General features: G+C 56.9%; 1 protein-coding gene across 4 annotated transcripts in view; it reads right to left on the reverse strand.

Annotated features, from left to right (window-relative positions):
* Positions 1-16,818, reverse strand: part of SLC29A1 (solute carrier family 29 member 1 (Augustine blood group)) — a 33,916-nt gene extending 17,098 nt beyond the window's left edge. The window contains exons 1-2 of one of the 4 annotated variants that reach the window (XM_082302803.1): positions 16,643-16,818; positions 10,585-10,749 (exon numbers count right to left, since the gene is read on the reverse strand). The gene's annotated coding sequence lies outside the window, so the exon portion shown is untranslated. Of the gene's footprint in view, positions 1-5,810; positions 5,831-8,027; positions 8,048-10,584; positions 10,750-15,894; positions 16,011-16,642 lie in introns of those variants that run through there. The other 3 variants (XM_082302804.1, XM_082302807.1, XM_082302806.1) reach the window with 3 other exon arrangements.
* Between the last annotated feature and the right edge of the window lie 1,121 nt (positions 16,819-17,939).

Here is a 17,939-nt window from a genome sequence, read left to right on the forward strand (position 1 = left end):
AGACACAGAAGAGCTGTGTGGGTAACCCACAATCCGTGGACCAAGGAGTGGAAAGCCAAGGAGACAGCATGCTGTCAGAGATGTGGTGCAAGCAAAGGAGTTGGAGCAAACACCCAGGGCAGAAGCACCATCTCTGGCACCCTCTTCCCTGAATAAGTCAGCTTCCCCAAACAGCCTGGCAGGACTAAGGTCTCACATGAGGAGCCAAAGCAAGACTCGAGGCAGACACCTCCTTCGGAGCAAATAAGTCAGAGCCCAAACCTCCCACCCTTGGCACTGGCCTTGGCTAAACAGCAGCAAAACAGGGAAATCTTTATGCAAGTAGGATCAGGCAGGGAGAGAAAACAGGAGGTGGGGACAGCTGTGTCTGCCCAAATCCCATCAAAACAGAATCTCCCACACAACCAATAATAATAAGCCCAGCCACAAGTTGGGAAAGAGAAGTCACATCCCTTCCAAATCCCAGCCTGTGCTGCTACATCCGTGCAAACAGCCACCGCCCAGTGTGCCACAGCCATGATATCGCAGCCTGTCTGGGACCCTAAGTATCCTCAGGATATCCCAGGGAAGCATGGAAAACTCTGGATGAGAGCCACCAAGTGCTCTGCTCATGTGGAAATGGCACTTTGCAGCCGCTAGCATTGGCTTGCAGGCTCCACCAGCCTCTCAGCCTCCCCAGATTAATGTGGGGAGCAGAGGAGATGAAGGCAGCTCTAGACACCCTGCTGGGAGACCCAAGGTTACAGCAGCCTCACTGAGGTGGACTGGCCATCTGGCAAGGTGTCCATCAGGGCTTGCCTGGGTGGACGCTGATGCACTCCCACAGTGATGCCAAGGGATGGGGAGCCCAGGGGCTGAGCCCTGCTGAAGCAATCCCCTCTGACACAGTGCATCCCCCTCACAGCCACAGCGAAGGAAGGGAGGGACAGCTGGTAGCAGATAACTTGTGTGTTGAGTATCGATTGCCAGGCTATTTACTGATGCTGTTTTGTTTCTGGTCAAAGGCTCCCCTTTTGGAGGCAGCCCAGCTGCAGAGCGCAGGCAAGGAGAGCGCAGTGCTCTTCAGCACCTCCCTCATCCCCCGCAAGGCATGGATTCTGCATCATGTGGGCACCCCGTTCCCGCTGCCTCCGGGGTAACAGCCCTGTCCAGGAACACACTGGCAGATCGATGTCCTGATGTGGTTCACTACACAGACACGCCAGCCTTGTGTGGCCACAAGGAGTGGGTGTGAAGACGGGAAGGAGAAGCTGCAGGGTAGGGTGGATCACTTCATAATAGCTTGGCTGTGTTGCCGTTGGTCTGTCTCCTCCTGTGGTTAATGGATAACACTCCCGCTCTTGCCAGGATGCCACGAAGACCCACCCAACCCTGCCATCCTCAGCCACAGCACAACACCTACAAACCTTAATGGGATGAAAGCACTGTGTGCGTCCTGTGGCACTGGGCTCCCTGTGGGGGCAGAAGTCCAGTCCAGAGCAAATACCATCAGGGAGCTGAGCGTACAGCACTGAAGGAGGATAAAATATGGAATTGCCTCCAACTTGGTCCTGAGGCCAGGAAATAACAAGGCTTGTCACATGCAGAGCAGGCAAGGCAGATAAGGCTAGCATCTCCTTCAACCCTGAGCCTTGGGCAGGACTGAGAAGCCAGATCTGTCACCAGTCCCTCCTGCCACCCTGGCTGTTCTCCAGGGGTTATCCGCAAGCTTAAAACAGGGGAGTTCTTCTCATGAGGGTTTACTATGACCATGAACAAAAACTCTAGCAAAACTCCAAAGCCCTCATGGGCTTGAGCCAGGTGAGCAGGCCCTCAGCTGCAGGTGTAAACTGGCTCAGTGTCCCTGCACAGTGTCAGTGGTTGGATGTGCAAGGAAAAATGAACCAAGCAGGGATGAGGACCATGTTTGAAGCCACAGCTTGGGCAGCAGAGAAGCCAAGCAGGGCAACCCAGGCAGGACAACCCTCTCCCCAGCAGCCTTGCAGAAGGCTGGAGCCACTTCAGTGTCAGTTTGGGGACGCAGATACACATTCAGGTTGATGGCTTGCCCTTGGCACAGCACAGCTGATGACACAGTCCTGCTGCCGTGACTGAGCCTCAGTACGTGGCCAGAGCAAGCTGCTCAGCACATGGGAGGCCGATGGCACGACCCTCCAGTCCCACTGCTGCTGCCCACTCAGCCACATCTCTCCCAGCCCTGCTCTTCACCTCCAGCCCCTGCCTGCCTCCTCCCTCTGCAGCTTCCTGGTCTGCTCACTCCATGAATTTCCAGCTGGAAATTTCACAGCGAGGTGCCTTCCTATCAGACTAGTTCTAAAGCAAATGAACTAAAACAAGTCTCACTGGCAGTCGTGTGGTGGGAAGCAGCAAGAAGGCCCTGCGGAAATCTGCCTGATTTCCTGCTGACAGCTTCTGTACGAGCTGCCAGGCAGGCAATAGGTCTCTGCTCCCTTTTGGCCCCAAGGAAAGTCGGTCTCTTGGAGATGAAACCTGACTGTGCTCACCGATGGCTTAACCAAGAGGCTGAAAGAGAGCCTTGAGCACTGCACCCAGAACGCCAGGCTCACCAATTTGTGTCACAGTTAGTGCATGAAAGCCACACACACAGAGCTTTGAGCCTCCCCTTTCTTGGGGATTGGCAAGACCAGGAAAAAGCCTGCTCCAAGCCAGAGCAGGACCAAAAGGTCACAACAGTGATGTTTTTCATATCACCTCCATCAGCAATGAAATTACAAAGGACTATCAGTGTTATTCTTACACAACAGCTTCCCTTGTCTCATGGGAACAGCAATCCTCAGAAGCAGTCCTCATGCAGCATCACAGCTCTTCTCCAACACGGGGACCCCAGAGTCCATATACAGCCCCCCAGCTAGGTCTGCAGAATCTGGAGTGGGAAAATGGGGTGCAGTACTGTGCTGCAGCCTCAGCTGGGGCACTGAGACCCTCCAGACCACGCATCCTGATGTAACCAGACCCACCCAGGGTCTGCTCCTACTCTGCACAGTTGTTCCCCATCCCACATCTTGCACACTCTTAACCTAAGAAGCAATTACAGCTTCTTATAGCACTGCTTAATCAAATCAAAACAGCTGTGTGGCTGGTAAAACCCTGACTTCTGCCCGGCTGAAAATGCTTGTAGCTCACTCCACATAGTGCTCTGGGCCTCAGCTTGTTGGCAGCTGAGTAAGAGTTAGCACAGAGATGAGACTCTGGGAGCTGGCAGTCCTGCAGTCCCAAGCAGCACAATGCTGGGCTGGCAGGTGTCTAAGGACAGAGCTTGGTGTTGGGAAGGCTCAGGAAGGCACAGGGAGGTAAGCGAGGTTTACATTGTGGGGTCAGCACGGAGCTGGCAAGGACCACTAGAGAATGGAATTCTGTGGATGAGAGCAGGTGCTGCAGCTTCCGTAGCACTTGCCAAGGGCCTGGACATTACACTGAACAAAAACAACCAAGATCTACATGTGTCCCGTCAAAACCACCAGAAGCTGTTTGCTGGCTTCCCAAAGCCAGTGGCTGGTGCCTTCCCACTTGGACAGGGCACACAGGTGGTCCTGGGCTCCCTCCATCCCAATGGGCTGCTCCCTAAGCCCTGCCTCTGCCAGGAGAGCTGGGAATGAAGCTGGGCAGAGTGAGGAAGGTGCAGCATGGGAGTGGGTGAATGGGCACCTTGTCATCCACACCCTGGCTTACCCCCATACCACAACAAGGAATAAGACAGGTCAGGCCAGGGCAACAACAAAGCCCATGGCTCATCTTTAAAGAGGAAGAGGCTCATTAACACCTCCCAGCCCAAGATAATGAGAGCAGGGATGCCATGCTGGGAATTGATGCCAGTAGTTAATTATGCAGCTTGGCAAGGACTGGAGAAAAGGGACAACTGCAGGATGCAGGTGCCATATTGTCCTGTGTGCTGGTGCTACATCTACTGATTCAAGCTGAAGTGAATTTCTTCAACCTCCTCACTCCAGGTATCTGATACAGTGTAAGCCTCCACCTCGTGTCTGTGCTAGTTGTGGAGGGAAGAGTCATCCTGCAAAGCATCTTCTGGGTCTGATGTTACAGCCCTTGGTGCTGAAAAGAAGGTGCCTTTGCTCTGTGAAAACCTTTTTGGTGAGCCAAGAGCAAGCCTACCTGTCTTTTCCAGGAGCAAAAAGCAATGGCAGGAGCAGGAGTGCTTTGGAGGGCATACATGTGGTGTCAGTACCGGACTGACACTATCAATGGCCTATGAGCTGCACAAAGACAACCAGTGAACCCAAGGGAAAAGCATCCCTGCACAGCCACATCCTGAGATAGCTTTGCAGAGGAGGTAGGCTCGAGGGAGCCTGAGGCCATCCAGCACCTTCCAGGGGCTGGTGAGTGGAAACAATGCCACCAAGCTGGGATGCAGTGCAGAAGGAGAGTGGGATTTCCCATGTCGGCACTCACAGAAGTCCCTCAACTGTGTCTGCTCACAACAGGGAACTGAGGGGCTGTTGGGCTGCTTTCTGTTTCAGAGCCGCCGGGAAGTGCATCCAGCTGTGGCCAACAGCTGCACAAATTCCTCCTGTAGCCCCTAGCCCTGTGGATCAAGGATACAGGCTTTACTTGTCTGCGATCCCACAGCTCCGGGGCTTAGCCGCTGTTGCCTTCCCACACAGTCTGCAGTTCCACAGCCCATTCCCAAGAGGCAGATGGGAGTGCTGGTGAGTACAGGGAGGGACTGTATTGGTCTGGCAGTATTAGCATCTAGCAGGGGTGTGAGGCTTAGATTTAACTACAGGGGTGAGGAGGACAGCACAAAAGGGCTCTACAGGAGCTCTTGGTGCTTCTGCTTGGACCAGGCTCTCCCTTAACACTGACGGTTTGCTCAGGAATGGAAAGAAACACTCATTGAAATCTTCCACAGCATCCCACAGCCAACTGAGAGCATTTTCTTGAGCAGGACCTGGAGCAACCCTGACCCAGCAGTTTTTCTGTCAGCCGAGGGGGCTCTGCCCCACTTCTCGCACAGCAGCACACGACACCCTGCCCACGCACCTGCCAGCGGCTCCCCACAACACCCGTCGGCTGAGGCACGGTGGCAGACACTGCCTGCCGTGCACACGCGCCACTGCTCGGCAAGGATGTGCACCTCTGCGGCCGCAGGAGAGCTGCACAAACCCCTCGGTGAAGTCCTGCATCCCAAGTATCAGAGCATCGGTGCGCTCTGCATCCCCAGAGCCACGTGCTGGCCGCTCCACTTCGTATCCCCAAAACCACATGCTCTCCCCCCGGCAGTAACTGTGAAAGGGGATTTGTAGTTGCCGTGCAAGGTAGCAAGGAAGAATTCCCCCCCCCCCCCCCCCCCCAAAAAAAAAGCAGTATCTGTGCATCTTACACCCCTCCGGCCCCCCCCAACCCGCGACTCGCACGCCGCCTCTCCCCACGCTGTGGCGCCGGGTTCTGAGCTTGGGGCATCCCCCGGCTTCCTCCGAGGGCTGCCCACGCACCCGGCAGCTCTGAAACGCCTCGTGGAGCCTCGGAGGGAGCCGGGGTGGCCAAAAGCTCGGCGACTTTGAGCCAATACCTGGAACGCAGGCGCCCACCGCTGCCTGCCGGCTCCGGCTCCTTCTCTCGCCGGTGCGGATGAACCCGCCGCCTCCGTCCCGCTCTCTAAACTCCTCCTTCCCCTCCTGCCGCCTTCAGTGCCACGCGGTTCCCGCGTGGGAGAGGCGGCGGGTTTCCCCGCTTCCCGCCCCTTCCCCGCTCCCCCTCGCCCCCGGGAGAGAAAGGGTGAGCAGAGCCGCGACCCCTCCGCGGGCAGCCGTGCGCACCTCGGGGGAACCCACCTGCGCCGCGCTGTCCGCGCCGCCCCGCGTTCTGCTGCTGTCCCTTCCCCTGCCCGCCCCTATTTTTACGCCGACTGCAGCTCCACGCCCCGCATCTGGCGGGAAAACCCCCGGCCGCGGGCCGCCTGCTTCTTGGAAAGAGAGAGCAGAGCAAGCCCTCTCTAACTCCGGAGCCGCACCCAGCGCCGGGTTTGCGTTAATCTCCATGCGTTAGTAAATATTATAGCTGTAACGGGAGCTATGCATTAAAGTATGGCTCTGAATGGAGTGTGAACTGGCCCCTAAGTTTGCTACGTTCCTCACTTGTCCCACATGCTGCGTTCTAATCCAGACAAAAACACTCTCTGCTGGCAGTCACCACCTAAGGGTGTAATATATATCCTTATTTATACATATACGGATGTGTATATAGTACACATATACATACACAAGCGTATATATACATACGCATGTGTATACACATATATAAATAACTGTCTGGAGTTAGTGATCTAGTGGGTGTCATCCCTGCCCATGGCAGGGGGATTGGAACTCAATGATCTTCCAACCCAAACCGTTTATGATTCTATAAGCCACAGAGAGGATTAAAGGCAGCTTTTTGCTCTGTGTATTTGTGGTGGTGCTACCCAGGATGGCAGGCAATGTGCAGAGCCCTGTGAACCTTAGCAATCCCCCTATATTCAGAGGATATAAGTACCGTGTGTATGCAGTATCCAAAGGGCAGGAACAAACTCTAAGATGAGTTTTTTCAGGCTGCCGCCTCCAGGCTCCTATCTTTCCAGAATAAATATCTACTCCACTATGATAAAAGCCTGTTGCTCAGCTGAACTGCAAACGTGGAGGAATCCTCAGGTACTTTGTCCCCCAGTAAAGGGGAGTGCACCTGTTTTTAACCTCATATCAATGCAGTTAAACAGTCACACAAGTTTGGGGTTTTTTTTTATGTAGCTGAGTGTTTAAAGGAAAACAGGGCACTCCTGGCTCTCTCCATTCACTGTGCTGTGCGGACACAGGCAGTGGCACCAGGAAGTCCCCGCAGCAGCTTTGACCATTAAAACATTTGTTCCATTAATAAACAGCCTCAGAAAATTCTCTGCAGATGGTGATCAGTTTGGGTTAGAAATTAAAACCAGAAGTTAAACACCCCCGAAAGCTCTGGCAGATTCTCATTCTCACGCTCTCTCAGCAAGATGATCTCTAACACACATCTTCCTGCAGAATCCAAGCACCAAGCTTGTATTTTAAGACAGACCTACAAAACATTGCCACATAAGCAAAAAGTCCTCAAAGCCCAAGAAAAAGGCAGTGGTTACAGGGCTGAGACAACTACCAGTGCTTTCTGATCTGCAACGATGACACTTGCAGAGTGTCACCCTGAGGAAGAGACCTCTTCACTGATCTGCTCAGTAGCAGCCTCCACAGCTGGATCTCTCCCTCTGCGCTGGTCAGAGATACTTGTCATGGTTATGGGCTTCTGGGGTCAGATACGAGGGTACACTAACAACATGAAGGGAGCGGCAGACAATGCTGCCAGATAGTAAGACAGGAGGCTCTTCTCTTAAATTTAAGATCCATATCAGATCAAATTAAATTTAAAAGCTCTCATGTCCAATTAAAGCTCCCAGGCTGCATCTCCCAGGCAATGACAGATCCAAGCCTTGGGCCTGCCTTTCCTCAGGCCCCTTTCCCTAAGCCATTCTGATCTGGAAGGTCTTCTGGTTAAGCTACAACACAGACAAGACCTCTCTTCTCCCCGCCTTGCCTCACCTCATCTTTTCTCTCCTCTCCTATCTCCTCTCTTCTCTGCTAAATCTGAACAAAACAGAAAAGCAAGGTCGCCTGCTTGGGATGTCTCCTGTCACCTCCTCTCTAGCTTTGAGATGTGCCATGCTGTCACCCACAGAGCCCCACAAGTCCCCTTGGTAGTCTCTGGAACATGGATACCACAGCAGCTTGGGTGCCGTGTTTCTCCTTGTGATGTCCACACTTGCTGCTAAGCAGCATGAGCATCTCTACAATTTTATTTTTCTCTATATAAGCTCCAACTTTAGCACTGACTAAAAGCTGTGAGAACCAACTCCCCCAAGAACTTGAGCACAGGGTCCAGACTGGCGTTGCCCAGCCAAACTGACACTGTGCTTCCAGAAGCCAGAACAAGGCTCTCAGCATCATTATAACCTCAGATCCCATCGGGAGGAGAAACACCACAAAATTTACCTTTGAGTGGATATTCCAGGAAGTCTCTCCTTCAGGACAGGGTGGGTGTAACCACTGCCTCACCCCAGGCTTTCAGCAGCAGGGCGCGTAGCACTTACCATCACCAAAGTACAGGATTAAATGTTCTCTAATTTGCAGCTCTGGTCCTGTCTGCACAGCCACTCCCCCAAGCAGGGGAATCAACATCTCTCAACAGAGACGTCTCTCATTGGCGAGGGGGGGTTTGAAATCCATTAGCGCTGAACAGTGTCCCAGCCACCGGTGACCGCAGGCAGACAGGAGGCCAGCAGACAGGCCCGAGGGGAGGCACGGAGAAAGGCAGCTTCCAGCTCCTAAGTACAGCACAGGCTGCTGGCTGCTTCCCTGCACAGACCTGTGCACCAACCCATCACCAACTTGCAGGACAGGGCCTAATGATGTCTTCTCTTGTGCAGGTAGAAGACCTGGAGTGAGCAAGACACCATGGGGTGAAGACGGCTAAGTCTGGGAGAGAGTGAGTGTCCTTTAAAATCCAGCCCTGGCTGGTGCAGGACAGGAGACATTTCACTCAATGTTCTCTTCTCCGTAGAGGCACTTCAGCCCCTCAGCGAGCACGGCTGCTCCCAAGAGTGATGCAAGTCCTTGGGTTGTGTAATGTCAATGGCAGCATGCAGTTTCAGAGGGGTGACACCCCCTCTGCGGTGTATGGGAAGGTAACAAATTGCACAGCCAATAACAACTCATTTATTGCCCCACAAACATGAGCACTTGCTGCAGGGCCAAGCTGCCTTGCTTCATCTTGGCAAAGGTGTTGTGTTTGAAGAACCCTCTGCTCCCAAGTGACTCTCATGTTATCATCTTCACCTCTGCGTGTACAATAGCAAACCTCCTAAAAAAAGCAAACAGCTACGAAAACAGTCTCTGCTCCAAACTGGAAACAGCTGTGCTTTGCCCAGCACTGGTACTGGGCCCACCACTGCATGACCCACAGATCTAGATGTTTTTCCCCAGTGTAATTTGGGCAAGGAGAAAAGGCAGCCTCAAGTGTGGCCCGGGGGCTTGCTGCGTTCCCACCCTCTCCATCCCCAAAGCAGCAGCACAGTGCCAAAACACGCTGCTGCTGTTGGCAGATTGCTGCGCTCCCCAGAGCAAAGGGAGAAGGCAAGGGAGGAAGGCAGCCAGCAAAGCCTCTCCCTTACATAAGGCTGGGAGTCCCATGGACATGCTTCCTAGAGCATGCTGGTGGGGCTGAAGCTGCCCAGCCCTTTGAGTTTTCTTTCTGAAAACTCAAACGTGCACTGCGGGCACTGCAACGCCGTCACCTGGAGCCCAATTTGTACGCTCTGCTCACAGCTAGTTTGTAACAGGCAGAACAAACAGGCGAAGCGCTCTCCCTTCAGTGATGCTTGCTGCCAACCTTTCACAAAAGCTGGGGTTTTTTTTTCCTTCCTCCCTTGTAGCAATTCCCTGCTTTAACTAAAGCTATGAAATCCAAAAGGGGAAAACAAATAAACAGCTGGTTTGGAAAGCAAGAGCAAAAAGGGAGATTTATTCCGAGCAGTGGATAATGCATCACATGAGTTGAAGGAATATTTTTGGTGCCTCTTGGGCAATATCTGAGTTTTAGGGCCTGAGGAGCTAGGCAGCATTTGCAGGCACTTAATGTTTTCAGAATCCTTTACACTTGGCACCCACGTCGACCGTTTTCCTTGGAGATTTCCAAGCACTTTGCAACCATACATTAATTAACCCACCAGCCCTCCTCTGCAATGAGATTTCCCTTTCCCTGTAATGTGCCTGTGCTAGGGACAGGGGAAACTGAGGCATGGCAAAGCCATCAGCCTGCAGCAGGGCTGAGGCCAGGGGGCTGCATGCCATCCAGCTCTCCTTTCCATTGCAAAGCCACCCTTCCCTTTGCAAGCACGACCCACAGTGACAGTGTTTCCCTCCATTGGATGCTGCCTGCCCCATTCCAGAGGAAGGCATGGGCAGGTCAGCTCAAAGAGCCTCTGCACTGGCCCTCAGTGCCACAGAGCAGAGAAACAGAGAGCCAGTATGTCTGAAAGGCAGAGCAGGCAGGCAGGCAGGAGTGGAGTGGCAAGCAGATTAGCAGCTGTATCCAATTGCCTGCATGTGTGAGGAGACAGCCCTATCGGGAAAGGGGGGAAAGGGGCATTTTAATCAGTCACATGGAGGGAAACATAGAAGGTGCCGAACCTCTGTCAAGTGCCAGCAGGTTATTAATCTATTAGCCAACAGGGGCAAAAAACCCACTGCAGGCTCCCAGGAATCCAGTTATAGTGAGACTACAATGATCATGGATGCTTTGTTAGTCAACAAAGCATCTCAGCCTGCTGCTGAGATCAGCAAGTGGCTCGGGGACCGATCATTTTAGTTTTCCTCTTCCCTTGCTGGTCCCAGCTGACCCTGGAGCAGGGTCCTGGCTGAAGAGCTGCTGGCAGACCCTTTTGGGGCGGGAGATCTCCAGTCATTGCTTGCAGGACTCCTGATGGTAACCCCTGGGCTCTTGGTGCCCTGCATTTTGGGATGAGGTGGTTAAGGCAGAGGTCATGCTCACCTGATGGCCTGAGCCTTGCTGGGATGAGGTGGGTAAGGAGTGGGCTGCAATACTCTCCTGAACTCTGCCTGTGGCACAGAGATCCAGCTGGTACATCACCGCTTGCAGGGAGCCACACAGACCTCCAGCATCCTGTCGTCCCTCTGCTTCCTTGCACGATCCGGCCTGCAGGGATAAAGTCAGGCAGCTGCCTGTGACTTCTTCACTAGCGGGCTGAGGGCAGCAGGAGCTCACTGCCAGCAGCAGAACAGCCCTTGGTGAAACCCTCCAAGGAAAGGCAGGGCAGAGGGAGGCTCCTGCTCCCAATCAGCCTCACCATCTCCCCGTGCTAAGCATCCCCCTTTGCTGGTAGCACTGAGATGCAATGTGGTGATACCACTACTCCTAAAGCACTCACAGCCCTGGTGAGCAAATGGTCTGGAGACACAACAAGGAAGGGCCTCCCAGCCCAGTGGCAAGGCCATGGGTGTTTTCCAGCTGGGCAAGCAGAAACAAATCCCATTGTCCGCTGATTGGTCCCAGTTCAGCAAGGGACCCGTGGTGCCCACAGGGCTCCTGGGACCTGGCACGGACAGTGGGGTCCAGTAAAACTCCAGCCCCCTCTCAGGCTGCTGGAGGTGGGGGCAGCCTGCCCCAATGGAACAGCAGCATCTTTGGGACACAGGGCATCTCCCTGCTGTCAGGCTGGGGGGATGCAAGCCCCTCTGCCCAAGCCACTGCTGAGGGTCTCCCATCCTCGCCATCTTCCTTCGCACAATCCTTCCCTGGCAATCCATCCCCAACCCTCTGCCTCCCTCCCTGCACTGCTGCTACCCTCTCCCAAGCTCCAGCTGCCCATGTACTTTCTCCTACAAGCATTAGGGGAGTAAATACTGACTAATGGCACCAATTACCAGCTGAGCTGCTGGGTGCTAGTTACTGAGTGACAGCTGTGCCGCCACCGGCCAAGGGTGAAATGTTATCTCACAGCAGGCAGTCTCCGCCTGCCAGAGCCCAAGCTGAGGCCTGGATAAACTTAAGATACACAGTTCAGGCCCCATTTGTACCAGAGGAGACAGGGTTAACCCCTGGCTCATCGACAGGCAGGAACATCCTGTGGCGTTCAGAAATGGTAGCCCCGGGGCATAGACCACTCCAAGCACCCGGTCAGGGTGTCACACCAGGTCTCCTTGGCAGAGGATGGAGCTGGTGCTGGCAGAGGGAGCCACACTATAGTGAAGGTCATCTGGGCCATTGAAGCAGTGCCGGGGGCACATCCTGCTCCTTAGCTGGCAGCACCAGTCTCCCACGATGGAGCACAGCCATTAAGGAAGGAGCTGGCTGGCACTCAGCCACACTCGTAAAACACCGCGGGGGAGCTGTGGACTGTTGGGAGCCAGGGAACGTGGCAAGAGGAAGAGGGGTGGCAGCTGCCGTGTGGTCCTGTTCCCCCCTCGACAAAGTCCATCCACACCCCAGTGTAGCAAGGTGCCCAGCGACTCCAAGAACCATCTAAAAGGCAGAAGGCGGCTTTCTGGAGGATGGGTGAATCCCAGCTCTGGAGGATAGCCTGAAGCAATGGCTCCCCATCAGCCTTCCCGAGGCACCTTGGTGGCAGCAGGCAGAGCCATGCTCCGGCACTCAGGGAGTGCTGCTGCAGCCAGAGTCTGCCCATCCTGCATGGCAGGGCAGGGCCAAGGTGCCCACCTGCTCTCCCAGCCAGCCTGCTCCCGGGCAGTCTCTGTGGTCACCACGGGGACCATGGCACATGGCCACCTGCAGAGATGAGAGCTCCAAACACAGGTCCAGGAGTTCTCACAGCCGTGCCAGCCCTGGTCTGTGCCTGGCCCGACATTTGCTGGCTGGTGTGGAGGAATTCCGCTCTGTGCAAATGTCTGGCAAAGCTGACTAAATCCTGTCTGGAAACTAAGTCCATCCAGTCATGCTTTCCCCTTTGGGCGAATCAACAGCGGAGCTGTGGCTGAATGCTCCTAAACATCCCCCAGGGAGGTCTCCAGGAGGGCCCTTTCCCACAGCTTCCAACAGTACCAGCCGTTCATCATTTCTTCTCCTTGCCAGTCATGCTTCCGCAGGTTCCCAAGCTGAAACGAGGCCCCCAGGCCACCCAGTGGAGCACAACCATGGGACATCAAAAGAAGGGCAGGCCAAACCCATGACCAGCAGCCCAGCTGCCAGGGTACCGCTGGGACTGCCCTCCCCCCTTTCCTCAGCCCTTCTGCAAAGCTGAGTGTCCACCCGCGGGCAGAGGATGCTGTAACACGGACCAGGGAGGAGGAAACCCTCGGGGGGGTCCTGCACCCCTCACACGATGGGCTGGAGTACGTGGCTGGGAGCCTGCAGCGTCCCGCGCCCATGCCGCGGGGGGAGCGCGGCAGAGTTGGCCTGTCGCCGGGGGGGGAGGCACTGTCCCCTGACCCCTTCCCACCCCTCTGCAGAGCTGCCCGACCCCGCGGGGCCCTGGGGGGCTCTGCGGGGCTCTGTGGGGCCCTGGGGCCGGCCCGGCGCTGAGCACCCGCAAACTCATCGGCGGGCGGGCCGCGGCTGCCCCCTGGCGGCGGCGCGGGGCGCGGGCCCTCTCCCGGCGGGAGCGGGAGCACGGGGAGCCCACGGGGAAGGAATTAGCCGGGCGCGGGCTTAAGCGGCCCCGCGGAATGCGGCGGCGACGGCGGGGGAGCAGCGTGCGGGGAGCGTAGCTGGGGCGTTCTCCCAGCAGCGGGGAGCTGGTGGCTGGTGGGAAAGGGTCCGGCATTCCAGGGTGGGGAGGTATGCCAAGCCACCCCTCGGGCGGGGGGTTTAGGGTAGGGTAGGCACGGGCCCGAGCACTGGGGTCACCATGAGGATGAGGAGGCAGTCAGCTGCAGCAGGGAGTTGGGGGAATAAATGGCACTGGGAGCCAAGTGCACAAAGTGGGGCAAGGCACCCCGAAGAGTGGGCTTGTTGTGTGTGCTGTGCTAATCTGTGGGGGGACTGGGGATGAGCGGGAGCTGGAAAATCTGGGAGTAAGCAGGGAAGTCCAGGGCAGAAGCAAGGGCTTTTTGTTTGAAGGTGGTTTAAAGAAACAGAGTTTGCCTGTAGGTAACACACTGTGCAGAAGGGCAGGGATAGGAATCAGATCTCAGGGTCAGGATGGATCACATGAGGACACAACACTGTGACAGTCACCCTGAACATGATAACTATCCTGTGGGGCTGTGCTTGCTGCTCAGCTGCAGGCCACAGAAGGAGTCCTGGCTGGTCCCCTGAGAACCCCAAGTTCCACAAGGATGGGATGGGAAAAGGCATGAAGTGCACCTCCTCAGCATAGGTTACTTCCCAAAAGGCAGCTTGCGTGCCTCTCCCCTTCATCCTGGGCTGTGAGGCATCCAGAAGCACTCTTGTGCCACTGACCCAGTGCCCCAGGGACAAGAGGGCCTCCTGGCACTACCCTCCCCTGGACTTATGGCCTCAGGCTTACTCTATACATGCACACTCAGCTGATAGAGACTCAGTCTCCGGGGAAACAGCCTGCTCTTCTAACACCGCTACCCAGACCCAGTAAATCTCTTTTCTGGTAAGCCAGGTGACAAAAGTCAGCCCTTACAACACTGGTGGCTGGCTTCCCACAAAGATCCCTCTTCTGGGGAGGAGCTGCAGACATCACCAACCCCCTGTCTTCTCCACTCTCCACACAGGATCTGCCATCTCCAGAGGATGCAAGCAGGTGGGAAAGTCTCACCTGGCTTTTGCTAGTGCAGTATCATGGTATGGCAGAGCTGGGAAGATCTCAGCAGAGCTGAGCTGCTATGCAGTCCCCAGCAGTGCTGCTGCTGGCCCTGCTTTGCACTTGCAGTCATGGAGGTGCTGGGTTCCCTGAAAAAAACCAGGCTTCTCAAGAAGGAAAAAAGCTCCACAAAAGCCTAACTTTCTGGAGATCCCTGGAGGGTCTTGTCGCTGTCAGTAGCTCAGGGCAGGGCTGCTGTCTCTGATTCTGGACAGGCTTCTCTACCACTGCTGCCCGTACCGCCCATCCTGCTGGTCCCAGTGCAATCCAGCTTGCCTTCAGGGATGCTCCAACCATTCCTGGCAGTGAATGGCAGGATTTCTTATATGTCTGTGGACAAAACAGCTGGTGGAGCACAGCTGGTGCTCCTCCACCACATCCTCCATCACCTTCCCTGCACAAGCCTGAGGATCATGACAGATAAGTTTCACTATCTCCTACCACCCAACTGTGCCAACTTCCCTCACTCCCTACATTTTCTGATCCATTCCAGCCCCTACAGCACCCACTCCCTCCCAGGACAGCATCAGGGCACTGGAGGTATAAGGACAAAAAGCAGCAGTGGGGACCCTGTTTTCTCACCTCTTGCATTAAGACCTTTTCTGGGGCAGCAGGGCAGTGCCCTGACCTTGAGAGGCACCACTCATTTGGGTCAAGGGCCATGCTACGAACCCTGCTCTGCCTGTACCTTCACCTCTCTTCCGCCTGCACACAAGGTCAGGCTCCTGCAAACAAGCCTTGGGTCATGCCTTGGACTCACAACGCAGCCAGGACCTCTGCGCTGGGCCAAATCACACCGAGGGCAGCCAGGGAATGGTGCTTGGGGAGAAAGGACCTGCATGGGGAATGGTGCAAGGGGGGAGGGCAAGCTTCCAGCGGTCAATCTACAAATAGAAAGGGTCATGGGAGAGTGCCCAGCTACTACTGGGGCAAAGGGCTTGCAAGAGGCGATTTGGGCTGTAGAAGAAGCTCTGGCAGGGAGGTGAGCGGTGGCACAGCCCCAAGAACCCCAAGAACGTGGAGGGCTCCCTGAAGGTGTTCCCTGTGGTGCAGGAGGCCCTGGGGCCGTACAGGAACATGTGACTTGCGGGGCAGGGAGGGAGCCAGCACTCAGAGAGGGGTGGGACTGACACAGGAAGATGACGGGGCCAGTAAGCGGCGGCCGTGCCAGTGGTCGGGTGACATCTCCACGGGCAGGGTAACCAAACACCGTCCCCAGCTGGCTGTATCGGGGGATGGCGAGAGGGGAGGCGTTTCTTGCCCCGTGGTACTGCGTTCCCGGGACAGCCTCCCTGACCGGCCCCGCGGGGGTCCTGTAGAGGGAGGGGAAGGGAAGGCAGCAGCACCCAGCACCGGCAGGGTCGGAGCCCCGGTCGGACAGCCGGCCACCTCCGCAGCCCCGGCCATCTCCGCAGCCCCGGCCGCCGCGCACGGCCGCGGGACGCCTGCCAGGGCTTCCCCGAGCGCTGCCGCCGCTGCTGCCGGGGGTCCCGCTCCGCCCCAGCGCCCACCCGCACCCGAGGCAGCCGGGGCACCACCACGTCGCTTACACGTTTCCCCGGGAGCTGCCGGCTCCTTCCCGCGGCGCCGCCGCCCGCAGGGCACGGTCCCGTCCCGCACCGCCCGGTGCCAGCGCTGCCGGCCGCGGCACGCCGGGTCCTAGCGCTTCCCGCCGCGCCAAGGGCACCGCGCGGGCGGGCTGGGACAGCCCTCGGCTCCGGGCCCGCCGGACTGCAGCCCGGTGCCCCCACCCCTGCACCCCGCTTTGATCCGGCCCCCTCAGCTGCATCGGCCGCACCTGCGAGCGGGATGCTGCTGGGGTAGCCCCGCTACCGCAGCTCCGGCACAGGAATGCCCGGTGCTCTGGCTTTTGCCCAGTGTCTCCCCTCTTCCTGGAACAGACAGCTGGCCCTACTGCCCCGGGAGGGGGGCATAGCCGCGCTGTCCTTTTGCCTAGGCAAGGAGGGCAGGGTGCCGCAGCCAGCCCCTCCACTGCTGCTCCCCCGTTTCACTCCCCTCTGCGCCGGGGTCAGGCTCCGAACCCTCCTTGCAGCTGGGGACTAGAAAGCTCCGGACCCTGGCTGGGGTCCCTCAGTGTGCGATGGCTCCAGAGCTCAGCACAGGCTCCGGCTGCAGGGTGACCTTGCAGCAGGACTGCCGAGCAGCCGAAATGGAGGACAAGACCTTGGCTCAGTGAAGGGGGTTGGAACTAGACCCTCTCCTTGGTAGCCGGCAGAACAAGGCACATCAGGGACAGTGCTTACTCTGGTCACCTCCCTGCCTGCACCCGGCCCTTACCTGGATAGCTCAGCTCTCCTGATGCCAGATGATGCTGCCTGCAGACTCCTCACTGCCTGGTGCCAATCAGGGTTGGGATTTCCCACGGCAGGAGGACCAGGGTGCAAAGGCTTTGCCACCCTCCAGGCTCTGCAGCCGGAGTGGGTTTCAGAGCCCTGGCGCTGGCTGGGGCTGGCTGAGCACGGCTTCCGCTGGCTCAGCAGGTGGAGGCTGCATGCACGGGCAGATTAGTGGGGGGGGGAAATTGGCTTCTGCCATAGGAACTAAAGGCGGGATTTGTCAGCGGGTTGCTGTGGGGCCAGGTGCCAGCACAGGGGAGGAGAGGGGAAGGCTGTGGGTGGGCAGTTGCCTCGGGGGTACAATGAAGCCCGTACAAGGGGGGTACTGAAAATGGTGCTGCAGGTGCCAGCATCGTCCCTGGAATGGGGTATTTCTCTAGAGGCACATGTCACCCCATGCTGCTATGCAGGACTTGGGCCATGGTGGGACTCTTGTTGAGCTCCCACCCCACCATGGGTCAGCATCGACCTCTGGGGCCAGCAGGGGGGCCCTTAGTAAAGCACCCTGCACCCACTGCCCCTCTGCCGGGCCCCGCAGATGCTCAGGAATGAACTGGCACCAGCCCACCAGCTGCTCTCTTGGTATGTGCTGCCGGGGCTGGAATGCTGTGCCTTGGCTTCCTTGCTGGCCTGGATAGGCCTGGCCCCTGCCCAGGGCATCTCCCCTCCCAGCCCTACCATCCTGCTCGTCTCTTCCCATTAAGGAAGTGGAGGCAGCTGAGCTTTGGTGCTGGAGAAAAACAGGTGTCAGAGCCAAGAGTTATGGAGCCAAGTGGACGGTGGTAAAACACAGGGGAAGCTCAGAAAGCACACCCCCGCCCACACAGCAGCACCTCGCACCGGCATTTCCTCCACCCCTTGTTGGGAACGTGGAGAAAGTCCCTCTGCTGGTGACCCTCGTGTGCCTACCTCCACCTCACTGCCCGTCCCCAGCCCCAGGAACGCTGCAGGAGGGAGACGGGGTGGCGGGAGCATTTCTGCTCTCCCAGCCCTTACTGCAGAGCTGGGCTGCAGCCAGTGCTTCTATTTTAAGCCCCACACTGTGTTTGAGGAGGCGAGTGGTGCGCACAGCTGAGCCTCACAGCCCAACAGGGAGAGGCTCTGCTACCCACGACCCTAGAAACTTCCCCTTCTCCCTCTTGGGTTGGTACAGGCTCAGGGCAGGTTGGACTAGCTGCTTTCTCCCCTTCCCAGTACAGGCAGCAACTGGGGCAGTTGAAACTGGCATGGTCTGGTGA

This window comes from Coloeus monedula (assembly GCF_965178545.1).
Source record: "Coloeus monedula genome assembly, chromosome: 2".
In the NCBI taxonomy this organism is placed as follows: Eukaryota; Metazoa; Chordata; class Aves; order Passeriformes; family Corvidae; genus Coloeus; species Coloeus monedula.